The following is a 19375-nucleotide window of genomic DNA, read 5'->3' on the forward strand; positions in this document are numbered from 1 at the left end:
TAACCTTTATTGAGTGTTTGCTATATTTAAGGCACTATATTAGACATACAGCATCTTTGTGAATCCCCACATCTGTTTCATATGTAACATATACTTATTAATTCCATTGTATGGCTGAGGGGCTACAGACCTCGGGAGGCTGATTGCCTTCTTATGGTTATACCTAAGCAGTGGCTAAGAAGAAACTGAAACGTGAGCATTTTGACTTCAGAGTTTATCCATTATGCCATCCTATTTCTTAGGCCTATCCTTCAAGTTCAGTGAAAGTCCATTTGGCTGTTTTTATGTTGATGAATAAAAGAACATTCAGACAATCAAAGAGAAATGACATTTTATTTGCATAGTCGATGAGAACAGCACCAACAAAAATCTAAGATGTTTGTTTAAAATGCACATATTCTGTTGTTTACTTTAGATAGATTCTTGATTGTCATTAAAAGACTGTTCCCTTTTTTTTTCAGTCCTCCGTTCTCTTTGAATCTGACTTTTCCTAGGAGATAAAAATGACTTTAAAAAGAAGCTCACTGTGAAAGATCAAAAGTGGCATTTAATCATTTAATCAGCAGTTATTTATTAGCAACCTCTTTTGTATGTATAATTATATAGGCTCTGGAGAAAGGAATGATAAAGTTTTTCTCCTGAAGGGTTGTATTGATTAGTAGAGAAGTTAGAAGAAAGCAAGCAAGTATACGGCCTGGCGTATAGTCAGCATTTAGTAAAATTTGCTAGATGAATGAGGAAAAAAGTGTTAGGGGGTGTTATTGGTTTATTAGGGCTGTTCTATCAAAGTACCATGAGCTGGGTAACTTAAAATAATAGACATTTATTTTCTCCAGTCCTGGAGTTTAGAATCTTGAAATCAAGGTACAGGCAAGGCCATGCTCCTCCTGAAGACTCAAGTCGGGTATCCTTTCTTGCCTCATTCTAGCTTCCTATAGTTGCCAGTGGTCCTTGGTGTTCATTGGAATTTAGATACAGCACTTCTACCTCTTCTGTTATCATAGAACCAGCTTTCTGCATCTGTCAGGGTCCAATTTCTCATTCTATGTGGGTGCTAGTCATTGGATTAAGGCCCTATCTAATCCTTACAGCTTCATCTTAACTTCATTACATCTGCAAAGATGCTGTTTCCGAATGAGGTCACATTCACAGATGCCAGGCATTAGGGCTTGTACATATTTTTTGAGATGGGGTAAGGGGCATGATTCGAGCTATAACAGGGAGTGATGACAAATTGGGATAGAGGACAAGAGCTCACAGTATATTTATGTGTGTGTGTGTGTGTGTATAGGGGAGGGTGAGGATGACTTCCTAGAAAAGATGAAGCTTCGATGGCATTGGAAAAATAAAGTTGTCCTAGGGCATGGTAGGAGATGAGGCAGGCATTGCTGGTAGAGAGAAGTACTTAAGAAGCTGTAAGTATCTAATAACATAACTGTGGATTCTGAGCCTCAGTCCAAGAAGTCATCACTGTATGAAAAGAAGTAAACCATATTTTGTTTTTATTCCTTATTATTTCAGCTGACTTCTTTATCATATACATATTAAAATATCAAATATATATATATATATATATATATATATATATGTATCAGGACTAGCAATCTGTATGAAAGATGTATGGTAATGCTTTGGTATCAACTTTCAAAAACCTCCTGTCCCAGTGAGAAACCTTTTGTACTATCTCAAGTTCTGATTCTCATAAATGGGGATGCCTGTACCTTGCTAATAAGGAAGAAGCTTTCCTTGTTGGAAGTATCAACTTGATTTCCACATTCACTGTTATTGATAACTGTGCTAACCTAAAATGATTTGTCTTTTGTTGGTTTTAATTGATAAAACCCTAGAAATGAGTCAAAAGTACAAAAATTATAAGATAAAGTTCAAAGTACTGCAGCATCACCAGAGCAGTTAAGCTCTTAATATAGGTCATAATTATTGTAATTTTCCCTCAAGCTGAGTTGGTAAAGAAGCCTCCTGCAATACAGGAGATCCCAGTTCAATTCCTGGGTCAGGAAGATCCACTGGAGAAGGGAGAGGCTACTCACTCCAGTGTTCTTGAGCTTCCCTGTGGCTCAGCTGGTAAAGAATCTGCCTGCAACACGGGAGACCTGGGTTTGATACCTGGGTTGGGAAGATCCCCTGGAGAAGGGAAAGGATATCCACTCAGGTATTCTGGCCTGGAGAATTACATGGACAGTATAGTCCAAGAGGTAACAAAGAGTTTGATGCAATTTTCACTCACTCACTCCAGTGTAATTTTGAGCCTCAGTATATTACTTTCAAACATCTTTGATGTGAATGGTCATGTCATGGATTAATAAAAGAGATTATAATTATTGCTCTAAAATCTGCACTTTAAAATATATCTGTCCAACAACATGGATTTGGAATTGGTCAAATAAATTAAGAATAAAACTATATTATGGTTCTCTATTTGGAGAAGGAAATGGCAACCCACTCCAGTGTTCTTGCCTGGAGAATCCCAGGGACGGGGGAGCCTGGTGGGCTGCCATCTGTGGGGTCGCACAGAGTCGGACACGACTGAAGCAACTTAGCAGCAGCAGCAGCGTTGTCCTCTAAAATGCAAAAAAAGCAAAATGGCTGACTGGGGAGGCCTTACAAATAGCTGTGAAAAGAAGAGAAGCAAAAAGCAAAGGAGAAAAGGAAAGATATAAACATCTGAATGCAGACTTCCAAAGCATAGCAGGAAGAGATAAGAAAGCCTTCTTCAGAGATCAATGCAAAGAAATAGAAGAAAACAACAGAATGGGAAAGACTAGGGATCTCTTCAAGAAAATCAGAGATACCAAAGGAATATTTCATGCAAAGATTAGCTCGATAAAGGACAGAAATGATATGGACCTAACAGAAGCAGAAGATATTAAGAAGAGATGACAAGGATACACAGAAGAACTGTACAAAAAAGAGCTTCACAACCCAGATAATCACAATGGTGTGATCAATGGCCTAGAGCCAGACATCCTGGAATGTGAAGTCAAGTGGGCCTTAGAAAGCATCACTACGAACAAAGCTAGGGGAGGTGATGGAATTCCAGTTGAGCTATTCCAAATCCTGAAAGATGATGCTGCAAAAGTGCTGCACTCAATATGCTAGCAAATTTGGAAAACTCAGCAGTGGCCACAGGACTGGAAAAGGTCCGTTTTCATTCCAATCCCAAAGAAAGGCAATGCCAAAGAATGCTCAAACTACCACAAAATTGCACTCATCTCACACGCTAGTAAAGTAATGCTCAAAATTCTCCAAGCCAGGCCTCAGCAACATGTGAACCGTGAACTTCCTGATGTTCAAGCTGCTTTTAGAAAAGGCAGAGGAACCAGAGATCAAATTGCCGACATCCGCTGGATCATGGAAAAAGCAAGAGAGTTCCACAAAAACATCTATTTCTGCTTTATTGACTATGACAAAGCCTTTGACTGTGTGGATCACAATCAAGTGTAGAAAATTCTTCAAGAGATGGGAATACCAGACCACCTGATCTGCCTCTTGAGAAATTTGTATGCAGGTCAGGAAGCAACAGTTCGAACTGGACATGGAGCAACAGACTGGTTCCAAATAGGAAAAGGAGTTCGTCAAGGCTGTATATTGTCACCCTGCTTATTTAACTTCTATGCAGAGTACATCATGAGAAACTCTGGACTAGAAGAAACATAAGCTGGAATCAAGATTGCCGGGAGAAATATCAATAACCTCAGGTATGCAGATGACACCACCCTTATGGCAGAAAGTGAAGAGGAACTAAAAAGCCTCTTGATGAAAGTGAAAGTGGAGAGTGAAAAAGTTGGCTTAAAGTTCAACATTCAGAAAACGAAGATCATGGCATCCGGTCCCACCACTTCATGGGAAATAAATGAGGAAACAGTGGAAACAGTGTCAGACTTTATTTTTTGGGGCTCCAAAATCACTGCAGATAGTGACTTCAGCCATGAAATTAAAAGACACTTCCTCCTTGGAAGGAAAGTTATGACCAACCTAGATAGCATATTCAAAAGCAGAGACATTATTTTGCCAACAAAGATTCATCTAGTCAAGGCTATGGTTTTTCCTGTGGTCATGTATGGATGTGAGAGTTGGACTGTGAAGAAGGCTGAGCACCGAAGAATTGATGCTTTTGAACTGTGGTGTTGGAGAAGACTGTTGAGAGTCCCTTGGACTGCAAGGAGATCCAACCAGTCCATTCTGAAGGAGATCAGCCCTGGGATTTCTTTGGAAGGAATGATGCTAGAGCTGAAACTCCAGTACTTTGGCCACCTCATGTGAAGAGTTGACTCATTGGAAAAGACTCTGATGCTGGGAGGGTTTGGGGGCAGGAGGAGAAGGGGACGACAGAGGTTGAGATGGCTGGATGGCATCACTGACTCGATGGATGTGAGTCTGAGTGAACTCTGGGAGTTGGTGATGGACAGGGAGGCCTGGCGTGCTGCGATTCATGGGGTCGCAAAGAGTCCGACATGACTGAGCGACTGATCTGATCTGATCTGAAAGCCTGTTTTAAAGGTACATTTTATAACACAGGGAACCTCCCGTGATACATTATTGAAATTCAAAATCCTATTCACAGTTCATTTTAATTTTAAAGTAATTTGTATGTAAAAGGAAAAACCCCAAATAATGAGCTCTTACAAATAATTTTTATTGTATATGCCCTGTTTCATAGTTTTCAAATTCACTGCGAGAATGAGTTTCACTAAGTGAAACAATGAACAGCTATGTGGGAACCTCACTCATTTATTAATAACAGTGAGGAATTTCTCTGCTAATTTAATAATAACTTCCAATAATAGAAGAATATTTCCTCCATTTACTAGTGTTATCCATGATGTAAAGTCTACAGACATGACACAGTTTTAAATTTAATCTGCTTCATTAATATTTTCTTCATTAGCATTTTCTTAAATCTACACAATTAGCAAAATAATAGGCCACACCCCAAGTTGTAGGTTTCTTTGATGGTTTAGATGGTAAATAATCTGCCTGTAATACAGGAGACCTGGGTTTGATCCCTAGGTCAGGAAGATCTCCTGGAGAAGGGAATGGCCTTGTCCAGTATTCTTGTCTGGAGAATTGCATTAACAGAGGCTACAGTCCCTGAAATTGCAAAGAGTCAGACAGGACTTGAGCGACTAACACTTTCACTTTCACTTCGGTGAAAATATCCCCATTGGTTTTTAAGCTGTTACCACAACAGTACCAAACTTGTAATTGGGAAAAGATGCACATGTACTGACACAATAGATATAAATAAACTCCAGGATACAGAAAATAGTGAATTGCAGTCAAATTCTTTATAAAATGATGAGTTAGGAGTACTTACCATCATATTTAATTAAGTGTATATAACTAATGTTAAAAATAGCTCATCATTAAAAAAACTCTCACAAGTTGATACTAGCTGGATCCAGCACACTGTTATCCAAGTGAAAAAAAAAAAACATATATATATATATATGTATATATATATATAAATATATGTGCTCATGTATGTGTGTGTAAGAGACAGAATTAATATATATATTTATTATATATAATGTAATATATGATATATAAACATATATACTTATATAAATAATTGTATATTTATAACATATAATATATAAAATATATATTTATGTTTACATTTATATATTAATAATACATATTTATAATATATAATATGTAATGCTATATAATATGAGATATTATATATGATGCTATATAAATAAAGTTTATATAATATATGTATATTATATATATATGTTAATCTATCCCAACTTTAAACTCTGGTCATATAAAATTCAAACACATATATATATACACATACATCTAAAATAACATGCATTTGTAAGTATATATGTGTACATACAGATTTTTATACATATATAGGTTGTTGTTTAGTCACTAAGCCATGTCCAACTCTTTTGTGACCCATCGACTGTAGCCTGTCCATGGGATTTCCCAGGCAAGGATACTGGAATGGGTTGCCATTTCCTTCTCCAGGGGATCTTCTGAACCCAGGGATCAAGCCCACTGGTTTCCTGCATTGGCAGGTGAATTCTTTACCACTGAGCCACCAGGGAAGCCCCACACAGGCTTCCCCCCACATATGCCCACATATGGGCATATATGTTATATTTTTTTACAAAGTTGTTTATGAATTTAATTGAATATCCTCCATTGTGGATAATTTTAGAGCAATATGGAAATTGAGGGTAGGGATAAAAAGTAAAAGGAAAAACAGAAGAGGATATATATTTTTTATTTAATATTTTCTCAGTGTCTCCATTTCCTTATCTGTAAAATGGGCTGACAATAATAGGACTTACTTCACAGGCTGGTGGAAATGAATGAATGAGTCTATATGGGTAAAGTACTAAGAATGGTATATTATGCAACTTAAAAATATTAGGCAGAAGTTAGTATTTGCTGTGATTATTATCATTTTGATTATTAGAAAAAAAAATCACAGAATGAAATTGCTCTATGTTGTATTTTTCATATATTTTCACAACATTTTCTCCAGAATGCTTGTTTCAATTTGAACTGCTATTGAGCTGTGTTTGAGACTGTTTAATAGGTGACACTCCCTGTAATAGTCTATATTATCTTTTAAGCTCAATTTTACAAATGAAAATCATATTTAATTGCTTTAAACTATAATTTTTTATTATTTATCAATCACATCAAAAGTTTAATTAATATGCATGATGAGATGTTTCCATTTTTGATTTTCAGTTTGATTCATAAAAATTGTGAATGTGAGAAAAGTATACACATTAAATAGATCAACCAGTATTTCCTTTATTAATTTCTTCCTTTAGATATGCTAGAAATATAACTTCTTTATATTCTAAACTCTTTGAGGATTTTATTTTTTCACATGATTTTATCCAAAATTTTTAAGTTATATAAAATTCAACTTTCAATTTTTTTTAATTTTTATAAGTCTATACACTGACAATTCTATTCTTTCCTCATTGATTTAAAATGTTGCTTACCACACTTTGGACCTCTAAATACAATTTTCTTTTTAATTTTCTGTGAGTTTATTATTTTGCCAGCACCATCCTTGTTCTCCTAATCTTTGCTCTGTTTTTGAAGCTCTTGTATCTTAAGCACAGAGCAGTAAATGCAACCTCTAAAGGTTAAAGTCAGAGAAGGCAATGGCACCCCACTCCAGTACTCTTGCCTGGAGCCTGGTAGGCTGCAGTCCATGGGGTCTCGAAGAGTCGGACACGACTGAACGACTTCACTTTCACTTTTCACTTTCATGCATCGGAGGAGGAAATGGCAACCCACTCCAGTGTTCTTGCCTGGAGAATCCCAGGGACGGGGGGCCTGGTGGGCTTCCGTCTATGGGGTCGCACAGAGTCGGACACGACTGAAGTGACTCAGCAGCAGCAGCAAAGGTTAAAGTGCAATAGAGTTTATGACTGACTAACATGGGCACTATAACTTTTTTGTGCCTTTTCTTTTTTTTTCACTATAACTTTTAAAAGCACTTAGTTGCGAGGAGGCATGGTTTGTGAGGTATTTTCGGATTTGTTTTTGCCATCACTTGGATTTCGATTTTTTCCCTCTGAAAATAAACATCTGTCTAAGTTAGCAAATAATAATTAAGTTTTGGAAAATAGATGGGACATTGATTCACAACATCTGTGATGATATGCCTCTCAACTTAGGTTATTCATATATTTAATGTTTTAATTGCTTGATAAACTATTTTCCATGTAAAGCAGATATTTCTTCTCAATTATAGAGTTTTGTTTTTGTTTTTTTTCTTTCCTCAATAGATATTTTAAGCTGAAAAGATGCTTTTACATTTGGCAGCGGCTGCTGCTGCTAAGTTGCTTCAGTCGTGTCCGACTCTGTGCGACCCCATAGACGGCAGCCCACCAGGCTCCCCCATCCCTGGGATTCTCCAGGCAAGAACACTGGAGTGGGTTGCCATTTCCTTCTCCAGTGCATGAAAGTGAAAAGTCAGAGTGAAGTCGCTCAGTTGTGTCCGACTCTTCGCGACCACATGGACAGCAGCCCAGCAGGCTCCTCCGTCCATGGGATTTTCCAGGCAACAGTACTGGAGTGGGGGCCATCGCCTTCTCCTAAAGACAGATAATTAAGACTTTCTTTAGAAAAGCAACATGTAAAACAAATTCTTATTTTATAGACTCACAACTCTCTAGGGCTTTCCTGGTGGCTCAGACAGTAGTGTCGGGATACAGGTTCGATCCCTGGGTCCAGAAGATCCCTTGGAGAAGGAAATGACAACCCACTCCAGTACTCTTGCCTGGAAAACTATGTGGATGGAGGAGCCTGGTAGGCTATTCTGTCCATGGGGTCACAAAGAGTCAGACACAACTGAGCTACTTCACTTTCACTTTTCACAACTTATCATTTCTTATTTCTGTGAATTAGTCTGAGAAGCTTTTAAATCTAATTAATCCTTAACCAAGTGTAGTACCACAGGATGAAATTTTGTGTAGCTTCCATGGGCAGGGATTTAATTTTGGATTTGCAAACAGTTAAATAAATCATCTCCGGGTGACTTATGCCTATTAGTTTATGGTAAGGAACAATTTAGTTAATTTAAGTATTTCAGTTAATTTAAATATCATTTTAATCTGCATTTGTGTGTGTAGTGTGTCTGTGATCATGTGTGTTTTTGAACACTTATTTATTCTTTCTTTCAAGTTACCTAGAACTCCTGAGATATTTTCCAATATGGGGTAAATAAATCTATGTGAGGTAACAGAAAGAGATCAGGTCTGGAAATTCAGATACCTGTTCTCCACTTTACCTATTCTCTATTTCTAGGATTCATATTATTGAAGTGTAGAAATATTGGATATCTAGGACCACTTCAAATTCTAAAATACTATGATTCTAAATTTAATAATGGTGAAATTTATTTCAGAAGGAAATCATTGTTATATTCTTGACTATTTATGTCTTTCATATCTAGATCTGAGTTCTAGAACTTTTGAACAAACTTTATCTTGGTCATTTGCCTTTCCAGGTACTATTAACTCTAGAAATGTGAATTGGGACTTTGGATAAGTAGTCACAGTGGTAAGGAATCTACCTGCCAATGCAGGAGATGTGGGTTCCACCTCTGGGTTGGGAAGAAACCCTGAAGAAGGAAATGGCAACCCACTCCAGTTTTCTTGCCTAGGAAATCCCATGGACAGAGGGTCCTGGCAGGCTACAGTCCATGGGGTCACAAAAGAGTTAGATACAACTTAGTGACTAAATGACAACAGGAAGGAACAAAAGATTAAAGAACCTAGAATATACATGTATTTATATATATATATAGTATTAAAATTCCCTAGTCTTTCTTATAGGGTTATATATATATATAAACTCTAGAAACTCTAAAATCACTAAATAAAGTTTGATTATACTACCCTCCATTACCACTCACACATGTAAATAAGTTGAGGAGGGAATGGAGGAAACCATTTTAACTTATCTGCCCTGATTTTTTACTCAGCTAAACTCCACCTCACACTAAGATGGGAAATCTGATGAGGTGCCACATCTGGAGCAGAATTTCATTCTGGAACTGATTCAGTTTTCATCTGAATGATTACTGATGGCACAGAAGTACTCTTGAAGTCAAAAGAACTTGATGTAATGAATCAGTCATTTCACAGGATCAGAATAGTGCAAGGTTTTAAAGTTGTGCTACTGATAAAAATTATATATATATATATATATATAAAACACACATATATACACAGAATGCATATGCAACACATTATAAGATGAAAAGGAATGTTTTCAAAATTGAAACAGGAAAATGCATTTATTATTGTTACAAGTTATATATATATATATAAATTATTAAAAATTAAATCAAAACTAAAATTTTAAAATATAATTACCATCACTGATTAACTGAGGATATTATTTTTGTCTCATTTGTTCTGCTGTAAATTAAGAACGAAAATACCTTCTACATAAAATGATGTAGGAGTTGAATGAAACAACATATATAAAACTTCAACCATGGGTTTTGGCACAGAAGAATGGTGTTCCTTACTTTATTCTTGCAACTTTTTTTTACAGAACATTTCAAAGGTATGTAAAAGAGACCTAAGAGGATAATGACCCCCATGTGACACTCAACAAGTATCAAATCATTTTGTCCCCTATTCATTTAGCATTATTTTGAAACAAATCCCAAAAGTCATAACAATTTATCTGTAAATCTTTAAAATATCTCTGAACAATAAGTGTTCTTTATATGAAAACCCGAAAACCCGAATAATATCATCATACCCAGTTAGTAGCAATTTATTAGCAATTAATCCAGTCAGATGCAAACCCAGTTCTACACCTCACAGGAGAAAGTAAGGGCAGAAGGTGATGATACAAAATAAATTATATTTTCATATTATGTGTATATATTCTCTGTTTTATTTTATTTTTTTAATGGGATGTGGTGCCTGAATCCCAGAGCAGTCAAGGGATTAGGTCAATTATGAGCCTAGAGCAAAATCAGTCACTTTGTAACACTCGGGTCATTCCCTTCCCTCTTTTGTTCTAACATCTACATTTTAGGAAATGATCAATTTCCCACTGTAAGTAAATGCAGTGGATTCACAGTATTTGTGGTAGTTTCATTTTGTAAAGTAGCCATAAACACTGAATTTGTGAATCCTGAACCATTGTTCCTAAAGGAAATCAGGGATTAGTTTCCTGTAAGCCTCAAGTCACAGCATACCTTGCTAACTGATCAATACTTAACCTTGTTTTATGTATGTTTCTGCTTAAAAACATCTTATCTAATATACTTTGTTGATTACTGCTACTGCTAAGTCGCTTCAGTCGTGTCCGACTCTGTGCGACCCTATAGACAGCAGCCCACCAGGCTCCCCCGTCCCTGGGATTCTCCAGGCAAGAACACTGGAGTGGGTTGCCATTTCCTTCTCCAGTGCACAAAAGTGAAAAGTGAAAGTGAAGTCGCTGAGTCTTGTCCGAATCCTAGAGACCCCATAGACTGCAGCCTACCAGTCTCCTCCATCCATGGGATTTTCCAGGCAAGAGTACTGGAGTGGGGTGCCATTGCCTTCTCCGACTTTGTTGATTAACATTTACCTAATGGCTGATAGCCACCCTTACTGCAGAAAGCAAACAGGAACTAAAGACTCTCTTGATGAAGGTGAAAAAGAAGAGTGAAGATGTTGGCTTAAAGTTCAATATTCAAAAAATGAAGATCATGATATCTGGTCCCATCACTTCATGGCAAATAGATTGGGAAACAGTGACAGACTTTATTTTCTTGGGCTCTGAAATCACTGTAGACAGTGACTGCAGCCATGAAAGACGCTTGCTCCTTGGAAGTAAAGCTATGACCAACCTAGACACCATTATTAAAAAGCAGAGACATTACTTTGCTGACAAAGGTTTGTCTAGTCAAAGCTATGATTTTTTCAGCAGCCATGTATGGATGTGAGAGTTGGATCATAAAAGAAATTGAGTTCTGAAGAGTTGATGCTTTTGAACTGTGGAGTTGGGGAAGACTCTTAAGAATCCCTTGGACTGCAAGGAGATCAAACCAGTCCATCCTAAAGGAAATCAGGCCTGAATATTTACGGGAAGGACTGATGCTGAAGCTGAAACTCCAATACTTTGGCCACTTGATGCAAAGAACTGACTCATTAGAAAAGACCCTGATGCTGGGAAGGATTGAAGGCAGGTGGAGAAGGGGATGACAGAGGATGAGATGGTTGGATGGTATCACCAACTCAATGGACATGAGTTGAGTAAACTCTGGGATTGGTGATGAAAGCCTGGTGTGCTGCAGCCAATGGGGTAGCAGAGTTAGACACAACTGAGTGACTGAACTGAACTGAACTGAGGGGCCAATAGCACTAAAATGCATGCCTGAATAAAGTTTCTCTACTTCGTGTATTTCCTCCACAAGGCACATCACAGCCCTTAGGACACTAGACAGCACTTCAGCACTGCCCTTGGGGGCCAACTTAGACAATGAAATCACCTACAAAAAAGCACACAACTACCAAAAATGTAGCACTAAATGTACCGGGGAAAGGATACTTGCATACAGTGGGAGAACTGAAATGACAGAGGACCACCATGTTTGACCTTAGCTGGGAAGTTGTGTGTCTGCAATTCAAATGTTTGACCATTCTGCACATGTACATAATAACCCAAAAGCATTGATTTGGGGGCTGCAAAAATATTTTAGTAAGCAGGCAAATTGCAGGTATAGAATCCTTGAATAATGAAGATTGGTTGTTCATACATTTATATATAGAATACAATTAGAACTTAAAAATTAACCTTGAGAATAATTATAAATAATATTGAATTATTGAGTTTAGGGGGCAAAGTAGGGGAAAGTGCATGGCAGAAGGACAGTAGACACTTGTGGTTTTTTGTTTTTGTTTTTTTTTCAAAATTGAGCACAGAGGGAAAAACAGTACGTTGAGATAAAGCACATTCAGAATTTTTAAGTGGTGCCCCGGCTCTGTTGATGAGGAAGGAGTTGGGATGTCTGGAGCATGGTATGATGGCAGAGATCACAGAACTCTGCTATGTGGCTATGTCCTGACCTGCCCTGGCACGTATCAATATTACTGTTTATGCCTGTGGCTTGCACACTGAAATTGCTCCTTCAGTTCCACCAAATGAATATTTCCTAAAGACTATTCACCAACTTGACTATCCAAGCTTTTATTTCAAGGAGAGAACAAGTAATTTTCAATGGGACCAAGAGAATTTACGCGATAATTCAAAAATTGCTTAGCGGTGAGCAAACAGTAGAGAATTAAGCAGTTAGTGCAGTAAGGATTCTTTTTTTTCATGGAGATATATTTTTTTCTTTTTTGATTTATTTATCTTTAATTGATGAATAATTGCTTTACAGTATTGTATTGGTTTCTACCAAACATCAACATGAATCAGCCATAGGTTTACCCATGTCCCCTACCACTTGAGCATCCCTCCATATCCCACCCTTCTAGGCTGTTATCAAGCCCTGGTTTGAATTCCCTGAGTCATACAGCAAGTTGCCATTGGCTATCTATTTTACATATGGTAATGTATGTTTCCATGCTACTCTCGCCATACCTCCTACCCTGCCCTTCTCCCCCTACCAACCCACCTGTGTCCATAAGCGATGTTATATCTTCACACACACACAGTTGAGGATAAATAGGAAACAGCCTTTAAAGAGAACAGACTAGCTTCTGACACATAACATCTGGACTCCTCTATGACAGAGCCAAACCCACAGTGACAACACCCTTTGAAGGACCATGGATATAATTCACTTGACTTATCTTACAAAGCCATTGGGCTTAATTGTATCTATCATGTTATTTGGAAGAGAGAGCAGTGGCTATTGAAACTGCCCCAACCCTTAAACAAGCTAATTTTTGAACAGAGCAAAATGTTGAGGCTGAGAACTGAAAACATGGAGGTGATCATTAGATTAATTAATTCCAAAGGATCTAAACTTGAAGCTTCTGTTTCATGGGGTGATGACTCAAAAATGTTGAGGATGTCTTTCTTGGAGATCGTCAAAGGCTCTTTGCTTCATTAATCTAATTTTTTGGGTGAGCCATTAATTTTGCCTGTAAGAATAAGGGTTTTTTAGCTCATAAGAAACTCCACAGTCATGAAGCAGCAACTTGATGTGATTAAAACAGCTCTTCCCATGATAGGCTCAGCTAAGGAATTTGGATAAATGCTAATTCTGTGATTTTCATATTTCAGTGATTTGGCTCTCTTATCAGTTCCCATTATGCTGACTTTTTTCATGGAAATGAAAAGAAAATGAGGGATTGCAGTTCAAGATTCCCCTTAATGTGATGGCTGCCTTCTGTGAGAGTCATCAGGAAGTCAGCTCATTCAAATTTTGAAAACTGACTGGAATTCATAATTATTCATGTCTGAGGCCCATGCTCTTCTGATTACCAGCGCATGTTCCTGGGCCTTCACTTAGTCAACAGGAATCCATGCTTCATTTCTTCTGTGTTTAATCACTCCCATCGGGGGAGCTAGTGAACTACCCAGGTTATTTATGCTTCTTTCTAGGGTGTTCTGAGCATGTAAGAGGACTGGAACCATCCCAGTGTGATGATATTAGGAGATGGAGACTTAAGGAACTAATTAGTTTTAGTTGAGGTCATGAAGTTAGAGTTCTGATGATGAGACTAGCTCCCTTATGAAAAAAGAAAGACATCAGAGCTTCCTCTCTGCCACACGTGGACATGGTAGGAAGGCAGACATCTGAAAGTCGAGAAGAGAGCCATCACCAAGCACTGAATCTGTTGACACCTTGAGTCCTCACCAAGACTTCCCAGCCTCCAGAACTGTGAGAAATAAATGTATGTGGTTTAAGTCACCCAGTCAATGGTACTGTGTGATAGCAGTCCAAGCTAAGACAAACAATAATAGCAAATTCACAAGAATAACATACACCATTTGGGAGACTTTTTCTCTGTGACTCCACCGCCCAAGTTACTATTGATTTGAACCTCTACATTTCATAGACTATGGAAAATTAAGTATTCTATCCCAAGTTTTTTTTTTCCCAAATTCTATGATCATTTATCCTCATGACCTTTCTGCCTCCTATATCTACATACCATCTCTGTGATGCTATTCCTTGTTCTGGAGATGCAACTTAGCATATCCACTTGAATAAAATATTTGTAGGCATAACTGACTTTGCAGATTTTTTTTTTCTTTTTGAGGGATAGGAATGCTAAAATGGCATTAATGGTAAAGCAATGTAAACAATGTTAGAATTCATATTAAACCTCTTATTTCTAAAGTATTTTTATGAAAGACTGAGTGGTTTCACTGTTTATGTTAGTTTTCTGTGGCCATGGTGACAAAATGCCACAAACTTAGTGGCTTTTGTTGTCTTAACAACAAATTCTAAATCAGTATCACTAGGCTAAAGTCAGGTTCGCGTTTCCTTAGTAAGTTTCAAGGGGAATCCATTCCTTGTTTGTTCCGTCTTCTGGGGACTGCTGACATTCCTTTGATTATGGTCACATTATCCCAATCCCTGATTCCATCTTCACATCACCTTCCCATCAGTGTCAGTCTAATCTTCCAATCGCCTCTCTCAAATAAGGACACTTGTGATAATTTTAGGACCCATTCATATAGTCCAGGACAATCACCAAATGCTAAAAGCCTTAACTTAATCACATGTGTGTGCCAAGAACTTTTGTCTTATAAAAGTATCTACAGGTTCCAGGGATTTGGGCCAGATGTCTTTGAGTGGCCATTTTTCAAGCTGCTGTACTGTTTTCATTCATTCCGGCCCATCTCTAGGTGACTGGCTGCCTTTCTCTCTCTTCCCTCCATTTCTCTCTGCTTCGCAACCTCTTCTGAGAACTATCTGAGGAAAGCTGAATTCTGTTATACAAAACAGGGGAACTCTCCTCAGTCCTCAGTGTCAAACACTCATCAAAAAATCCATACAAAACAAAGCAAGAAGAATAGATAAACAAAAATCTATTTATCAGAAAGCATGATCTCTACAAAGCAAGAATTATTCTTTCATGAGAAAAGAATTATATTATTTTACTTATATTATCGCTTAGAAATTCATGGTGATTTAAAAATAATTGCATTATCTTAATATTCTCCTGATAGTTTTGAGTAAAATCTGTTAGTTTCACTATTTCAAAATCAGGGGAACTGGCCTCAAAACAGCAGGTGCCTACAGGATGGCACAGCCAGGTGGGGGCAGACTAAAGCATTGCTACCTGACTCCAAGGCCTTGTTTTATAGCTAATCCTTACCACCCCTTAAGGTTCAGTTTGCTAGTCTGTAAAAAGAGATAAAATTATCGTTAACTAAATATTCCTTGCGATGTTACCTGAAGTAATCCAGATAAAAAGAATCTAAATTATAAAACTGTATACAAAAGTGCCCGATATTACCTTCACGATCACCACCAATGTCACCATCCCTGCCGCCACTACCACTCCCACTGGAACTGTTTTATCACCATCCTCACCATCATCACCATCCTTGCTACCATCACCATAATCATGATCATCTTCGCAGTGACTATTACCACGATAATCACCAGCTCCACCATCTCTCACATCACTGCTCTCACTATTGCATCCACTACCAGTAGAATTGCTGGTGCCATGAATACTGGTACCACTAACGTTAGTACTACTATTATCTCTAGTGGTGTGTTGGGACTGGCTCATACCAGCTCATGAGATATGACTGTTATCCTGTCTTCTGGACTCTGCATTCACTGATAACACATTGATAGCTCAAGATAGACCGTGGTAGGGGTATTTATCCCTGTGGCATTTGTCTTTTTGCACAGCAAGAGTCTCCACAACCACCACCATTACTACTGTGATCAATACCACCGTCATTCCTGCCGTGATTGATCACCTCCTGCCAACCCCAACTACCGCCATCATTTCATTCTCAGTGTCATCCGTGCATTGTTCTTATTACCATCTAAAAGACTGAATTTTTAGAATGTACTTTTTCCTCAAATGAATCAGTGTGTGATAATGGTATTAATAATTATTTAGGTGCTTGTGCATAAGAAAATAACGTAAATGTTGGCTTTGCTTCATGACCCTTATGTGAGAACATTATGGAACATGAGATGGGGGTGGGGACGAGGGGGCAAACGCCAAGCTCAGCATTCTTCTTGGCTGTGAAACATACCGTGAGTTTGCTGGATTTATTGAATAGGCCAAGTCTATCCACACCAAATGCATTAAAACAATCCTGCTGGCACTCTATTATTTTCACATGAGTTAAGCTGCAGATTGCTTGAAATACATTCTTCTCTGGGCATAGTAAAGAATGATGAGTAAAGCTGACAAATCCAGGGGAGGATTGAGGCTGTGAATAAAGAAACTATTCTTTTCTTATAGCATTATAAGAAGTGAGTTGACTGTGGCTTTAGGATGCTGCAAATGAAAATTCTTCAGTCTTTCCTTAGAGACAGAAAGCAAACAAGATGACGCATAATAATATTTGCTGAACACTTATGAACTCTGTCTTTATAACAACACTGTATGATTGATATTATTTACGTCTTACTAATAAATGGACTGAAGTTAAGAGCAGTAAAATTATTATACATGGCATGATGGTATGTTCTGGTTGCAAATTCTGCTTTCCTACTGCATCTGAAACCTCATAGACAAAAGGAAAGAAGATATTTAATAAGACTTAACAGATACAAAAAACAAACATATTTTCATGCATATCTCTTTATATTATCAAAGCAAACGTGTAAATTATACATTATCCTTTATATTTTACAGTTCAGAAAATGGAGATTTAAATAAATTAAGCTACTTGTTTGAAGAAAATTAGCTGATAAGAGTCAGAATCTGGATTCAAATTCATAGTGGAGAATTCTAAACCTCCTATTCTTGTTCTTCCCACAGACTTTGGGGATATTAATACATGTACATTTAGTGACAATTGAGTCAGACTCTTTTGTGAGATGATGTAAAACTTCCTTTATTTAGTAACCACCTGATGTTTCTGTTTTCATGTTATTGACCGTATTCTTTGGGTTTGTTTTGTTTGTTTCATTAACTGCATGAACTAATGTCAATTTCTGTTGTGAGGGTGGCTTTCACACTGAATAGCACCTTCTTTGCTGATTGCCTTTAATCCAATATGCCTGAAATCTGGAGCTTTATTCATTATTGTGTGCATTAAGATAAATTAATTAGTTGACCTTTGGGGGCTCTTTTTCAACAATGTCATTAATTGTCCTAATTATTTAGATCTGCCTCACCCTCTTTCAAAGCCATGTATTGATTTTAATTACTGTTCCTTATGTGGCTATCCTATAATGCCTTGGTAAATGCAATATCATGGTCATTTATCTTGAATTTTCTCTGTTTACCTAAAGCAAGATTTTTTGTGACTCATCTTCCCTTTAATCAGTTGTCACCTTTTAAAATGCTAATAGGAGAAATAAACTGACAGTAATCTCGATTACTGAGAGGCAATAATAGAAACAATTTAATCCTAAAACTAAGGAATTCCCAGCTGCTTCTAATGTGTATGCAAGATGATGTTTAAATAAGAACTGTTTTTCTTCTATATCCTTAGTATTTCTTCAGTTTATTCCTTTTCCTCCAACTTTACTGCCACTGGCTTTGAAAGACTCTTACTTTCCTTCACATAGAGTCCACATTATTGCTTAATGGTGTCTTTATACGTGTTTGTATTTGGTCAGATTTACAGCATGACCCAGCTGGATGTTCAGTCTTGAATCTTCTCTGTACAAGAGAAGGAAACGGTGGTATAACTGGGATGAATGCTTGTGTTTCTTCTTCCTGTACCATTTAGTTACTGCCAGCTGTTCCGACTTAGGCACTGCCCTCTGTGCTGAAGATGCAGCAAATACTGTCACAGAACATGACAGATACATAAACAGTAATTCATTACAGTATAACCAGCACTCAAATCATTCACATTAGCTGTTTCATAAACACAGAGGTCAAGTGAGGGCTAATTTACTTCATCTATTTGTGTAATGTGCATATGGGAGGGTTTAGGAGGGTATTATGCCAAGTTTTCAGATCCGTTCTGATTCTTAAATGATACAGTCGTTAACCAGGTAGAAAAAGGTAAGAAAGAAAGGAAAATTAATTCTAGAGCACTTTATGTACATGATATGATTTGATTTTCACACTGATCCTATTAAGTAGACATCGATTATTACAACTTGAAACCAAAAAACAAGGGTCAGATAAGCTGAGTAATTTGCCCACAGTTGCCACTTAGTAATTGGTCGAGCAATAATTCAAAGCTATCTTAGTTTGCTAAAAACAATAGGCCAAATTTGCAGCAACATGGATAGACCTGGAGATCATCGTGCTAAGTGAAGTAAGTCATACGGAGAAAGACAAATAAGATATGATTTCGCTTAACTGTTGTTGTTCAGTCGCTAAGTCATATCCTACTCTTTGTGACCCCATGACTGGCAGCATGCCAGGCTTCCCGTCCTTCACAATCTCCCTGAACTTGCCCAAACTCATGTTCATTGAGTCAGTGATGCCATCCAACCATCTCATTCTCTGTCATCCCCTTCTCCTCCTGCCCTCAGTCTTTCTCAGCAGCAGGGTCTTATTCAATGAGTTGGCCCTTTGCATCATGGGGTCAAAGAATTTGAGCTTCAACTTCAGCATCAGTCCTTTCAATGAATATTCAGAGTTGATTTCCTTTAGGATTGACTGGTTTGACCTCCTTGCTGTCCAAGTTACTTTCAAGAGGCTTCTCCAACACCACAGTTAAAAAGCATCAATTCTTCGGCTCTCAGCTTTCTTTATGGTCCAACTCTCACATCCATACATGACTACTGGAAAAACCA

Source organism: Bos taurus, chromosome 29 (assembly GCF_002263795.3).
Source record: "Bos taurus isolate L1 Dominette 01449 registration number 42190680 breed Hereford chromosome 29, ARS-UCD2.0, whole genome shotgun sequence".
NCBI classification, from domain to species: Eukaryota; Metazoa; Chordata; class Mammalia; order Artiodactyla; family Bovidae; genus Bos; species Bos taurus.